General features: G+C 40.8%; 1 protein-coding gene across 6 annotated transcripts in view; it reads right to left on the bottom strand.

Moving 5' to 3' along the window:
* The window catches only part of COA1 (cytochrome c oxidase assembly factor 1), a 92,984-nt gene extending 78,357 nt beyond the window's left edge, over nucleotides 1–14,627 (bottom strand). For 2 of the 6 annotated variants that reach the window (XM_063609617.1, XM_063609620.1), the window contains exon 1: nucleotides 12,241–12,341. The gene's annotated coding sequence lies outside the window, so the exon portion shown is untranslated. Of the gene's footprint in view, nucleotides 1–12,240; nucleotides 12,348–12,415 lie in introns of those variants that run through there. The other 4 variants (XM_055293335.2, XM_055293332.2, XM_063609619.1 and 1 more) reach the window with 4 other exon arrangements.
* Between the last annotated feature and the right edge of the window lie 263 nt (nucleotides 14,628–14,890).

Genomic DNA, 14,890 nt, shown 5'->3' with positions numbered 1-14,890 from the left:
GAAGAGGGCCACCATCCTCCAGACCCCAGAATGGTAGATCCACTGACAGCTTGCACCATGCACCTGGAAAAGTCGCAGATACTCAATGCCAGCCTGTGAAAGCAGCCTGGAGGGAGGCTGTGCCCTGCAAAGCCACAGGGGTGGAGCTACCCAAGACTGTAGGCAGCTCCATCAGCATGACCCAGATGTGAGACCTGGAGTCAAAGGAGATCATTTTGGAGCTTTAAAATTTGACTGCCCCGCTGGATTTCAGACTTGCATGGGCCCTGAAACCCCTTTGTTTTGGCCAATTTCTCCCATTTGGAACGACTGTATTTACCCAATACCTGTAACCCCATTGTATCTAGGGAGTAATTAGGTTGCGTTTGATTTTACAGGCTTATAGGCAGAAGGGACTTGCCTTGTCTCAGACGAAACTTTGGACTGTGAACTTCTGGGTTAATGCTGAAATGAGTTCAGATTGTGGGGGACTGTTGGGAAGGCATGATTGGTTTTGAAATGTGAGGACGTGAGATTTGGCAGGGGCCAGGGGAGGAACAATATGGTTTGGTTCTGTGTCCCTACTCAAATCTCATCTTGAATTGTACTCCTGTAATTCCCATGTGTTGTGGGAGGGACCCAATGGGAGATAACTGAATCATGGGGGCGGTTTCCCCCATACTTTTCTTGTGGTAGTGAATAAGTCTCACAAGATCTGATGGTTTTATCAAGGGTTTCCACTTTGTATCTTTCTCATTCTCTCTTTGCCTGCTGCCATCCATGTAAGACAGGACTTGCTCTTCCTTGCCTTCCACCATGACTCTGAGGATTCCCCAGCCACATGAAACAGTAAGTCCAGTTAAACCTCTTTCTTTTGTAAATTGCCCAGTCTCAGGTATGTCTTTATCAGCAGTGTGAAAACGAACTAATATACTACCATACAGAATAATATATTGTGTTGCCAACTTTAGGACTTATTTTGCTTTCAAATTTTTGATTTCCTGAAACACCACTAATAGCATTTATATGAAGTGGACTATGCATACAAATGTATTATTATTTATTTGTAAGAATAACTGTTAGCAGCAGATAGAGTACAAAAACACATTTATTTCTAAGATGGCAACAGCTATGAGACTGGCTGTTTAGATCACAAGCTTATCTCCTAGATGCTCTTGTCTCAACTCCCAGAGATGTACACCTTAAATTAAGGTTTTAGTCGGTGTCAGCATGTCCTGCTCTTGCTTTCCACTTGACATCAGTGGAGCTCTAAGAGCTAATCATATCTAATACTATTGACTATTGATCTTTAATTCTCAGGAAAATGATTCTGTTTTCCCAATTTGGAATTACCAGTAACCTTCCTCAGGGTTTGGGATTTAAAATAACATACAAATTTCCTGAGAAATTCTGGGAGTGACTTCCCATATGGAAACACAACTTTATCCAGAGATCATCTGCTCTGAACCTCCAGAATCTGTCCCAAGGTGAACAGCATGCATTGGGAGAGTTGTTTCTTAGCAACATTTATCCAATCTTCCTTATTTCATGTCTTTTGCACCCCAATTTTCAGAGACACTTGGCTTTGCTACTTCTTGAGCTTTATGAGGATTTAGAGGATAAATCTGATTGGTTCATAGTTTCTCCCTCTGCCAACTCAGGATTCATAAGTCTTGGGTGTCAGTTAATTTCTACTCATTCTTAGGCTTTTCAGTACTCTACAATGTGTTGACATTGTCTATTTTCCATGTCCATTGGGTTTTTACTGCAGTTTTAATGGGGTTTCAACAGGGAGCAAGATTAGAAGTAGATTCAGTCTACCAGGAATCTACATTTTTTTTTTTGTTTTTGAGATGGAGTCTCACTCTGTCGCCCAGGCTGGAGTGCAGTGGCGCGATCTCAGCTCATTGCAAGCTCCACCTCCCAGGTTCAAGCAATTCTCCTGCCTCAGCCTCCCAAGTAGCTGGGATAACATGTGCCACCACACCCAGCTAATTTTTGTATTTTTAGTAGAGACGAGGTTTCACCATGTTGGCCAGGCTGGTCTCGAACTCCTGACCTCAAGTGATCTGCCCAGCTCAGCCTCCCAAAGTGCTGGGATTACAGGCGTGAGCCACCGCACCTGGCCAAGAAGAGCTTCTTAATAAATAAAACTCTCTCCAACAGGAATGAACTGCCTTGGGAAACAAGAAACTCAAGCACAGACTGCACAACTATCACTTATTAGGGATGCCACTAATAGCATCTAAGCCCCACATGGCTGTATAGTCCAACTGGTTGGTGAGGCAAGGCTGTCACACAGAAAAAACAAAGTTAATAAATAATGAAATTCTAGAAGAATGAAATTACAAAAATAAAGTCAAACTAAGCAAGAGCTACCAAATATAAAGGATTATCCACAACTAACAGTATTACAGGTAATTACAGTCAAGTTCTAAATTTCCTTTTCTATTAGAACATAACTTTCCCCACACACAGAATCTGTACTCCGATGTGCATTTATCCCTAGATTCAATCTGAGGAGTTGAAAAGGGACAAAGGGATGGATGGCTTCCTGACTACTATGAAAATGTCCCTTGACCCACATATTTCAATATACTATTAAGCCTTTTTTTCATTACCTGAAATGTATCTTTGCTTACAAACAGGTTTCCTTGAATCTATTCTCCCCACCTCCTCCAATCAAGGAGCAAAGAGAACACCAGAGAAGCACAGTGAACAAGGGGAAACTGGCATGAGATGAGACTATAACAGAAAGAAGAGAGGCCAGATCACAGAACAGGGAGGAGGGAGGAATGTTGTGGGTCAAGTTAAATATTTGGGGTTTATTCTAAGTAAAATAAAAAGTAAAAGGCCGGGCATGGTGGCTCACACCTGTAATCCCAGCACTTTGGAAGGCCAAGGTGGGCGGGTCACTTGAGGTCAGGAGTTCAAGACCAACCTGGCCAACATGGTGAAACCCCATCTCTACTAAAAATATAAAAATTAGCCAGTCATGGTGGTGGGCACCTGTAATCCCAGCTACTAGGGAGGCTAAGGCAGGAGAATTGCTTGAAACCGGGAGGCAAGAATGCAGTGAGCCAAGATCGCACCACTGCACTCCAGTCTGGGCAACAAAGCAAAACTCTGTCAAAAAAAAAAAAAAAACAGGAAAAAAAGGGTTTCAATGCTCAATATAATTTTGTGTTTTTATTGTAGGAAGCAGTAATGTTGCATCCCTGCCTTTCCTCTTTATTAAGGGTTTCATCTAAGTATGACGGACTAGAAAGGATAAAATCAACATGGTCCCTTTTCTTTTTCTTTTAGAAACTTACAAACTTTCTCACAAACTTGTTTAGGAATAAAAATATGGGGAGTGACATGATCAGATTTTACATTTTTTAAAAATGGCTGTTGTGTGAAAAGTAGGGGTAATAATATATCCTGGCAGATCAATTAAGAAGCAGTATATCTAGGTGAAAAATCATTCTTCTGTGCAACGAGAGAGGTAGAGATGAAGTGGCCATATTTGAAAATACTTAGGAGGTAGAATTTAGAGAACACTGAGAGGTCTTAAAGTGACCCTGGATATTACTCAGGAGCATCTGGATGAATGGCAGCCCCAGTCCCTAGGGAAGTATATACTGCCAGACATTAAGCTGCTGGAAGTATAAAGAAAAAGAGAATCCATTTTTTGGATGGGTTAGCTTTGAAAACCTATGAGTCACCTAAGTGCAAATGTCTCACAAGCTTCCTCTTCATCATTTCTCACTGAACATCTCCATTAAGGCTTCACAATCAGGATGCTGGCAATTAGAACCTGTATCTTTCTTCCATGGCTGCTCCATTTACTGATCAATGCCACCAACTACCAGAGATGTTATAAAGGGATTCCTACATGTGATAGAGAAGGCTGAAACATAAAACATCTGAAGTCGCACTGATAAGACTCCATAACTCACAGATTCATCCACAACACTGGACTTATCCCTGCAACAAAGGTTAACCCTGAGGAAAGAGTTAATTCATAATTCTGCAAACACTGAAAACAAATACAAATGTATTAAGGAATACTTTTATCCATAGACTGCTTTACTAGTAACATTACAAGAATAAGATGAATTTTGAAATAGACTTTAAAAAATAATTTCATTAGTTAAATGTCAGTTCTTAATTAACCATCTTGACTTTCTGATGTAAAAAATGTACAGCAATTATCATCCAGCTGACAAAAAGCCACAATCTTTATTAGTAAGTCCTATTATATAGCACAACACTGCCACCTGTTGGAAGACATTACTAGCCAAATGTTTTTATTCCTAAACACTAAATGCATGAGAAAGTTTATGAATTTCTGAAAAAAAATGAAGAGACTATGTTGACTTTATCCTTTCTAGCCCATCATGCTTAGACTAAATCCCTAATAAAGAGGAAAAGCAAGGATGCAATGTAACTGCTTCCCACAATAAAAACACAAAATGGCATTTACTTGTTGGTTTTGGTTACTTGGATAAGGGGAAGATTTAACCATGAAGAGATAGCACTAGGGAGTTTCTGAGGTGAGGCAACTATTCTGCATCCTGACTATGGTGTTAGTTATACAAATCAGTACATGGGCTAAAATTTATAAAATAAAAAGTTTATTTTACTGTATGGTAATTTAAAAAAAAAGGTAAGAGAATACAAATACTTAGAACCACGGGAAAAATCATAAGTTATAATGTGAAAGTATTCACATAAATTTCAAAGTTTTGCTACTTATAGCTCAAAGGCTTGAGGCCCAAAAAACATTAGAAAGATTCTAATGTAATACCGCATGCTGACATGACATACTTAAATATGATGTAGCAGTGTTTCTAAAGACTACCATTGCACACCAGAAGTCAATCTTTGCCCCTAGCATAGAACATTCAATGAGAGGAACAATCTATAACCAAAAGTTAGGAACATTCACCTTTGATTCCAGTAACTTTTTTTTTTTTTTTTTGAGACAGGGTCTCACTCTGTCACTCAGGCTGGAGTGCAGTGGCGCCACTGCAACTCACTGCAGCCTTGACCTCCCGGACTCAGGTGATCTTCCCACCTCAGCCTCCTGAGCAGTTGGGACCAAAGGTGTGCACCACCATGCCCAGCTAGTTCTTTTGTATTTTTAGTAGAGAGATGGGGTTTCGCCATTTTGCCCAAGCTGGTCTCAAACTCCTGGACTCAAGTGATCTGCCCACCTTGGCCTCCCAAAGTGCTGGGATTACAGGCATGAGCCATCACACCTGGCTAGGAAATGCTTTTCCCTACGACAAAACGAGAGTCTCGTTCTGTCGCCCAGGCCAGAGTGCAATGGCACAATCTCAGCTCCCTGCAACCTCTGCCTCCCAGGTTCAAGCGATTCTTGTGCCTCGTGCCTCAGCCCACGAGTAGCTAGGACTACAGGCACATGCCATCACGCCCAGCTAATTTTTGTATTTTTAGTAGAGACAGGGTTTCACCATGTTGGCCAGGCTGGTCTGGAACTCCTGACCTCAAGTGATCCGACTGCCTTGGCCTCCCAAAGTGCTGGGATTACAGGCATGAGCCACCACGCCCAGCTAGTACATTCTTTACGTGGTTGTGTTTCATCTCCCTCAAAAAGCTGGTGCATAAACAGGGAAAGTTGGGTGCTTAGCATCTATGTAATCTTGGTATTTGCCAGATCACTTATGAACGCAAGTGACATCAAAGTTCCATGAGATCTGGAACATCTAAATCCATCTGGGGACCTTTCCAGTGCATTTGCAAATGCCAAATGTCATCAGGCACCAAGAGCCCACAAGATAACAGATCACCAGATCAGAGTCCAAATGACAAAGAGACCCAAACTAAGAGCAAAAGTCGCATTAAGACACCAGTTCCTCCCATCTCTCCTGATAATACACTTGCTGTTAATAAAATGATATGGGTTGTAACAGTAATAATGAAATATTAAACTGAGACCTTATGAAAGATGTTGCAATGGGAGGGAGAGGTTGGTAGAAAGGGTGTAACACATATAAATCCTCTACCCTTTATCCCTTTGGGCTGCCCTTAAGCCATCTTGTTCCCAGGATCTGGCAGCCACATGCAATCTTAGTTTTCTAAGTTTTGGTTGAGCCACACTGTTGTCTGTTTTTCTACATTTTCCCAGTGATCCCTGGGAGGTCACAGCTATTCAAATGGATTGCAGTACCCACAATAATTTGCAGTTCCAGCAACAGGAGAATAGTTGAAAAAAGAATGATACAGTCGTAAAAGAAAATAATGCTGGTCATCTCCTAATCTTCAGCTAACTAATGACATGGTTATCTTTGCACTGAGGGAGGTAAACTTGCCTGTCAGAAGCAGCAATAATCACAGCACACCAGGGTAATTGCCAAAGCATCCAAATGGAGCAGTTGTATGATACCGGAATAATTCACAGACTTTTGGAACTATACAAGTTTGCAAACTCGTCTCCATTTTAGAGTCTGTCATGATGGGTAATTTCCCCCAAAAAGACTAAAAATACAGAAAGCTTTAAGAAAAAAAAAGGCCAGGCAAGGTGGCTCACGCCTGTAATCCTAGCACTTTTGGAGGCTGAGGCGGGCGGATTGCTTGAGTTCAGGAGTTTGAGCCCAGCCTGGGCAACATGGCAAAATCCCATCTCTACAAAAAATACAAAAATTAGGCGTGGAGGCATGTGCCTGTAGTCCCAACTACTTGAGGGGCTAAAGCAGGAGGATCACTTGAGCCCATGAGGTCAAGGCTGCAGTGAGCCATGTTCATGGCACTGCACTCCAGCCTGGGTGACAAAGTGAGACCCTGTCTCAAAAAACAAACAAAAAAAAAAAAAAATCTTGGATCATAGAGATGTTTACGATTTGGAAAACTATCCAAGATAAACCTTTTATTTAGTCTGAATTGCAGTAATTTTAAAACTCAAAGATCTCCAAGTCCTAATACAAAAACACCTACACCCCTTCAAGTAGGAAATAGCCCTTTGGAAAGGTAAATGTGATAATCCATGCCTAAATTACACAATTCTTTTAAATCTCATCTTTTATGTAAATAACAAAAACACTAAAGCATACGGGCAGTTCCTCAAAAAAATCAAAAGAATTACCCTACAATCCAGCAATTCCACTTCTGGGTACGTATATCTAAAAGAACTGAAAGCACAACCAGGCGCGGTGGTTCACACCTGTTATCCCAGCACTGAGGTGGGCGAATCCCTTGAGGTCATGAGTTCAAGACCAGCCTGGCCAACAGAGCAAAACCCTGTCTCTACTAAAAATATAAAAATTAGCCGGCGTGGTGGTGCACGCCTGTAGTCCCAGCTACTCGAGAGGCTGAGGTGGAGAATCACTTGAACCAGGAGGCAGAGGTTGCAGCGAGCCAAGATCACACCACTGCACTCCAGCCTGGGAGACAGAACAAGACTCCATCTCAAAGAAAAAAAAAAAAGAATTGAAAGTAGGAACTCAAGACATTTGTATACCAATGTTCACAGCAGCACTATTCACAATAGCCAAAAGATGGCAACAACCCAAATATCTATCGACTAATGAATGGATAAACAAAATGTGTTCTACGGAATACAATGTAATATTATTCAGTCTTTAAAAAGAAGAAAATTCTAACACATGCCACAACATGAATTAACCTTGAAGACATGCTAAATGAAATAAACCAGACTCAAAAGGACAAATATTTTATGATTCCACTTTTATGAGGACCCTAGAATAGCCATATTCATAGACAGAAAATATAATGCTAGTTGCCAGGGGCTGGCAAGAGGGAGGAACGGAGATTTATCATTTAATGGGTGCAGTGTGTGGAGATAAAAGTGTTCTGGATCGGGCGCAGTGGCTCATGCCTGTAATCCCAGCACTTTGGGAGGCTGAGGTGGGCAGATCAACTGAGGTCGAGAGTTCAAGACCAGCATGACCAACATGGAGAAACCCCATCTGTACTAAAAATACAAAATTAGCTAGGTGTGGTGGCGCATGCCTGTAATCCCAGCTACTCGGGAGGCTGAGGCAGGAGAATCACTTGATCCCAGGAGGTGGAGGCTGCGGTGAGCCGAGAATGCGCCACTGCACTCCAGCCAGGACAACATGAACGAAACTCCGTCTCAAAAAAAAAAAAAAAGAAAAAGAAAAAAGTGTTCTGGACATAGATGGTGGTTATGGTTACACAACAATGTGAAAGTACTTAATGGCACTGAACTGTACCTTTACAAATAGTTAAAATGGCCAATTTTATGTTATGTATATTCTATCACAATTTTAAAAAAGAAAAGAAAAAACACTGAAACAAGAAATACAGAGTTCTAACTGGAATCAAGCCATGGGGAAAGAATGAAATCTTGGCCATTATATGTAAACAGAGAGATGCAATTTTTTTCTAGAAGCTATTGTATATCACTTTCCTTAGATTGTCAAAATGCTCAGTTTCTAAAAATACTTTTACTACTGGCTGGGCGCAGTGGCTCATGCCTATAACCCCAGCACTTTGGGAGGCCGAGGCGGTGGATCACCTGAGGTCAGGAGTTCCAGACCAACCTAGCCAGCATGGTGAAACCCTGTCTCTACTATAAAACAAAAAAATTAGCTGGGCATGGTGGCAGCCACCTGTAATCCCAGCTACTCAGGAGGCTGGGGCAGGAGAATCACTTGAACCCGGGAGGCAGAGGTTGCAGTAAGCTGAGATCGCACCATTGCACTCCAGCCTGGGTACCAAGAGTGAAACTCTGTCTCAAAAAATATATTTTATTATAATAATAATTATAATAATATAATATATATTACTACTACCACTGCCTTTTAACCAATAAAATTAAAAAAAAATACAAAACAATGTTAATAGGATTTTATAAAACTACTTTTTCCAACATGCCCCAAACAATACAGAACACAATAGTTACACTCAACCTCTGCATACATTAAATCTTCAAATAAATGCCTGCTAGTATGAAAAAAGTACCTACTATTTGGTGACCAACTGTCCAATATGGCTCTCACAAATCTAATGCAGCATATGAAACATGAACAAGAGGATAAAAGAATAACTTCTTGGAGTCTGTTTAAAATAGAGTTAAATGAATAAAGCACATTTTTCAAGGCAGACAGACAGGGAGGCACCAATGTCTGCAACAATGAACACTCTTAGGCTAAATATACCACCAGGGACTCAGATGTCACACTAACTGGGAACTACTATGTCAGTTTCTATAACTCCTGTAATTAAAGAACAATATCCTAAACTACTAGCCAGAAGGCTTTTAGAGGAAAAGTCCTGACTACACAAAAATGTAAAACAGTATAGTAAAAAATATAAAACAAAGTTAACTAAATAGATTGAAAATATCTGCCACATATCTAACAGTCAATGGCTTAAATCCCTACACAAAGAACTCCTAAAAATCAATAAAGACAGACAAAACTCAATACGGAATGGCAAATATAAAGTTTCCCCTTGCTTCCTTTTTCAAGTCTTAAAATGCTCCTCACAGGTTCTTTCACAGCATTTTTCCTGGGCCTGGCCTCCCACATAGTTGTTGGAAAACCATCACTCTCTAAACTACAGCCACACACCCATAAGGAGGTCTCCAGGGCTACAAAAAATTAATCTCATGTGCTTTTCATTTAAAATAACCATAGCATAATCTAAAAGACTATCACATATCTAATAAATGACTTGTATCTAGAATATATAAAGAACTCTTGCAACTCAATTACAAAAAAGAACCTAATTTAAAAATGGGCAAAAAATCTGAGTAGACATTTCTCCAAAGAAGATATATAAACGTGCAATAAGCACTTGAAAAATGCTCAACATCATTAGCCATCAGGGAAATATGATTTGAAACCACAGTATTTTCAAAAAGTTAGATTTTTAATGGTCGCAACACAAAGATGAACGTTTGAGGTGGTGGACATACTAATTACCTGATTTGATCATTACACATTGTATAGATTTATCAAAATATCACTCTGTAGTCCCTAAATATGTACAATTATTACATGTCAACGAAAAAGAATGAAAACACAATGACACACACTTCACACCCACTGGAATGGCTAGAATCAGAAAGACAGATATTGACAAGTGTTGGCAAGGAGTGAGAAATCAAAACCCTAATACACTACTGGTAAGAATGTTAAAAAGATGCACACTGATGCTTTGGAAAACAGTCTGACCGTTTCTTAAAATGTTAAACAGAGCTACCATATGACCCAGCCATTTCACTCCTAGGCACATACGCAAGAGAAATGAAAACATGATGTCCACACAAAAACTTGTAGGTGAATGTTCACAGCAGCATTATACATAATAGCCAAAAGGTGGAAACAATCCAAACGTCCACTAACTAATGGAAAATAAATCGTGGTAATACCCATAAAATAAAAGATTAACCAGCAATAAAAAAAAAGAAGTACTGACACATGCTATTAAATACAACACAGATGAACATGAATGTTAAGTAAAAGAAGCCCGTTGAAAAAGACCATATGTTGTATGATTTCACTCACATGCATAATCCAGAACAGTCAAATATACAGTCAGTCAATTCATAGTTGCTTAGGGCTTAGAATGGGGAGTGGGGATGGGGAAGTCAGGTGAGCCTGCTGAATAAGTACAGGGTTTCTTTTTGGAGTGATGAAAATGTTCAATTGCTCCAATATGGCTCTCACAAACTGAATGCAGCATATTAAACATGAACAAAAGAATACAAGAATAACTTATTGGAGTCTGTCTGAAATAGAAAATTAAACCAACTAATGAAGGTGAAGAAGATTACAGCATATTTTATGATGATGGTTGTACAACTCTGTGAATGTATTAATTACTTTTAGGTTTTTTTTTCTTTTTTTTTTTGAGATGGAGTCTAGCTCTGTCGCCCAGGCTGGAGTGCAGTGATGCAATCTTGGCTCACTGCAAGCTCCGCCTCCCGGGTTCACACCATCCTCCTGCCTCAGCCTCCCGAGTAGCTGGGACTATAGGCTCCCACCACCACGTCCGGCTAATCTGTTGTATTTTTAGTGGAGACGGGGTTTCACCGTGTTAGCCAGGATGGTCTCGATCTCCTGACCTCGTGATCCACCCGCCTCGGCCTCCCAAAGTGCTGGGATTACAGGCGTGAGCCACTGCTACGTTTTAAATGGTGAATTCTATGGTAGGTGAACTATGTGTAAGGAAGCTGATTTATTTTTTTAAAGGACTGAAGACTGTTTTGTTTTCATTTTATCCCGTTTTTAAAACAGTGCCTAGCAATATTATGAATTCAATCGATTTTGGCTAAATGTTAGAACAAAAATTAAAACTTGAGTAAACCATATAAAACTTTGCTATATCTAAAGTTATTAAATTACTGTAGACTGGCATGGTGGGAGCATAATATGAGTGTACCTGCAGGTGTGTTTTCCATGAAAGTAGCAAAGACTGAAAAATTCAGCAGAATCAAGACCCTGACGGCTCTCGAAGTTAGGCTAAGAAACGTGTATTATCCTGAAAGCAACGGGAAGGCCAGGAAAATTCTGAGGACAGAAATAACACAATCTGATATGCGTTTTAAACGTGCAAGTGTAAGCGGAGAGTTGCTACTTCTATCCAAAAGTGAGCCACCTTAGAAGTAAAGCAGTAACCCTCGGGGGAGAATGGGGAGGAATTAGGGGAAGACTGGAGAAACACGTTATCAAATTATCAGAATCTCCACAGATTTTTTAAAATTACACAGCATCCACCCCCAAACATACATACAGCCTGACAGGCACTGATATATACATAAATACATCCAATGTCCCCTACACAGAAAATCACTTTCGCAGTCAGCCCCTGTTGAAAGGCTTTTTCTGTTACTCAAGTGTGGCGGGGACAAAAAGTATTACGACCACTAAACCAGATAATTCTTTCCTACAATAATTTGGGCAGCGTACTCCTCAGGGTGTTGAAATCTAGGACTACCAACAAAAGTGCCCAGTCCCAACTCTTCGAGAGGACCCCAACTCTTTACAGTGTGCTGTTGGGGATGGTCAGCAAAAACTGCAAGACAAGGAGGTCAAGGTTAGCTCGACACAGCCTCCTAACTCCGAGCGGGCGGAGCCACTGCGGGTTACTAGGCGCCAAAGAAGCAGCGCGGGGAGGCCGCGACCCGGCGCCGGTGCGAACCTCCGCGAAGTGACCCGTGAGGGAACTCTCCAAGCAGCAGCGCATCCCGCGCGCGAAGGCGGCCGCCCGAATTGCAGGAACAAACGCTTAAGACGGAGACTCTTACCACCGCGGGAGACTAACCTGTGAGCAACACTAGCACCACGCTGCAGAGAGCATGACGAGTTCTTCCGGGCGTGGGAAAGCACAGGTAAACGCCCGCGGTCCTGCGCACCAGCGGGGAGCAGTCGAGACTTCCGGCGTCTGCTGCTCGCAGGGCTAGAGCGTCGAACCAGGACAACCGGGGGCTTCAGCTCACCTTGGATTGAAAATGCTAACGCTGGTCCTCGGGCCGGCTGATCCAGGACTCAGGTCGCCGGGACGTGTGGCTTCTGCTTCTCAGACGCTCGGACTCGCGCCGGGAAGGGTTTCGCCTCCCCTGGTCCCCGCTTTTTTTTTTTTCTGCGTCCGGTTATTGCAAATGCATTCAGTCCAGTAGCACTACCCCAGGAAATTTAAGCCACCGGCTCACGTTGCTCCTCACAGGTATGCGACGCTTCCGCTGGCCTCCACGGACACGAAGCCCCGGGTCGTCTGACCCCCCACTCTAGCACTGAAATCCATGCCGTCCCGTTCAGCTGACAAATTTGGGAGCACTAAATTTTATTTTATTCGACAAATTAAGTGCCCAGTTAACACCAGGGAGTACCGGGGGTAAGAAAATTTCAGAAGTCAGGTGGGTAATAATAGCATTTAGCTCATAAATTTGTTATGAGGATGTAAAGCACTTAGAATAGTGTCTGGCACTTTGTAGGCGCTCAGTAAATGTTAGCTGTTATTATTTTTATATTGATTATTCCATAGTCACCACTATTATCACCTTAATGTCAAGCTTGAAATCCAGTATCTTTCCTCTGCGAAGCCATCACTTCAAGACTAATTAACTTTACACTGAGGCATTCTTCTTTAAACTCTTGATCACACATCCCTATCAGAAAAAAATATATATATATTTACATGTATCATGTATGGCATTAATATATTATGCATGCTATAAAACTTTCACAAGACATCAAACTTTTGATGAGGTAAAAACAATTTTTAAACTTTTTTAAAAACTTCTAACAGAAGTTCTTTTCTTCCTACACAACAATTAGGTTGCCGAACATACATTCTATCACTCTGGAATCCACTAGCTAAATGAGCACATTATCAAAGCAACCTACCGTTGAATTCTGAGTTCCCAGAATGTTTCTTTTCCAAAGAATTAATAGAAACTAATCAGATTGTGAGGTGCTCGACCATAAGGACTATTTAAATGGTTATTAGAGAAAAAGAAGAAATAAAATAGGCATCACTGAGTAATATTCATTGATGCAACATTGATTATTGACTTCTTACATTTTCAAAGAAAGAGATGGAGGTTATAATACCTTACACCAAGCTTAATATTTCAAAGAACAAATCAACTAATAAAAAGCTTATGAGGTTTGGTATATGTGCGTTTCATACAACGTTCATGAAAATGAACCCCAGATCAATTAGCTCCTGTTCTGTACCAGAAAGAGAAATATGTTTACTTCGTAAGTAATAAAACATTAAATAGGCTTTTCTGACCATTTGCTTGAAAACTCAGAACTTAACATTTCTATCACTGGACTTAAATCTGCTAAAGTTTTCATCTAAATTTTGCATTAAAAACAAAACTCTATAGTGAATAATGTTACCTATCCAATATTCATTTTCCTCTAACTCCTTTGTACCAAAATCCTTATTTTATTAAGATAGCTGCCCTATTCCCAGAATCAAAATGATACTGATTAAACCAGTCATCATACAAAATTTTTTTGGAAATAGTTGCTAATCAAGGAACGAGTATATGACCCAAGTTGGCACAATCTGACTGAAGGAAAGGACCTCTATTTCATACTCAGGAGAAAGTTTCTGATATACTGTCGTCTTGACGTGGAAACATCTATCCCACACTGTCATTAACAGCTGTCTTGCCCATCACAAGGAATAAAACTGATGGACCAATGCTGAGGACAACTGAACAAAGTTATAAAAAGATGTCCTTGGTGACATCATTCCAAACCTTGAGCTCACCCTGTATCTGAACGCATTGTAGGGATGTCTAATAAAGTTTCCTTATTGTTTTTGTTTTCTGTTTTTCTGAGACTGAGTCTCACTCTGTCACCCAGGCTGGAGTGCAGTGGCATGATCTCAGCTCACTGCAACCTCTGCCTCCCAGGTTCAAGCAATTCTCCTGCTTCAGCCTCCCAAGTAGCTGTAACTACAGGCATGCACCACCACACCTGGCTAATTTTTGTATTTTTAGTAGAGAAGGGGTTTCACCATGTTGGGCAGGCTTCTCTTGAACTCCTGACCTCAGTGATCCACCCACCTCAGCCTCCCAGAGTGCTGGGATCCTTACTGTTTTCTGATAGAGATGCCATAAAGATTAAATGGGTTAAAATAGTGCTGGTCATATTGTAAGTATTGTAAGTGCTTAATAAATTTTAGTTATTATTAACTCACCTTAAGTCAGGGATTCTGTTTCTTATAGCCAAAAGTACCCATCAAAATACACATTCTACCCCTCTTTTTCTATATATTTAAAGAAAGGGTCTGTTTTGATACTTTTAAACTTCTAAGGAGCCAGGGAAGGGGTAGGAGGTGGAGAGAGGAGGGGCTTACTATAATGCTGTGTGAGGGCTACTGTTAAGTGGTTAAATGGCCGCTTTGAGAAATTCACTCAAGAGCAGCAGGATCCTATAACTATCAAATCTGAATG

The sequence above is a fragment of the Symphalangus syndactylus genome, chromosome 9 (genome assembly GCF_028878055.3).
Source record: "Symphalangus syndactylus isolate Jambi chromosome 9, NHGRI_mSymSyn1-v2.1_pri, whole genome shotgun sequence".
In the NCBI taxonomy this organism is placed as follows: Eukaryota; Metazoa; Chordata; class Mammalia; order Primates; family Hylobatidae; genus Symphalangus; species Symphalangus syndactylus.
The sequence above is the reverse complement of the archived record's forward strand: the minus strand, read 5'-3'. Positions and strand labels throughout refer to the sequence as shown.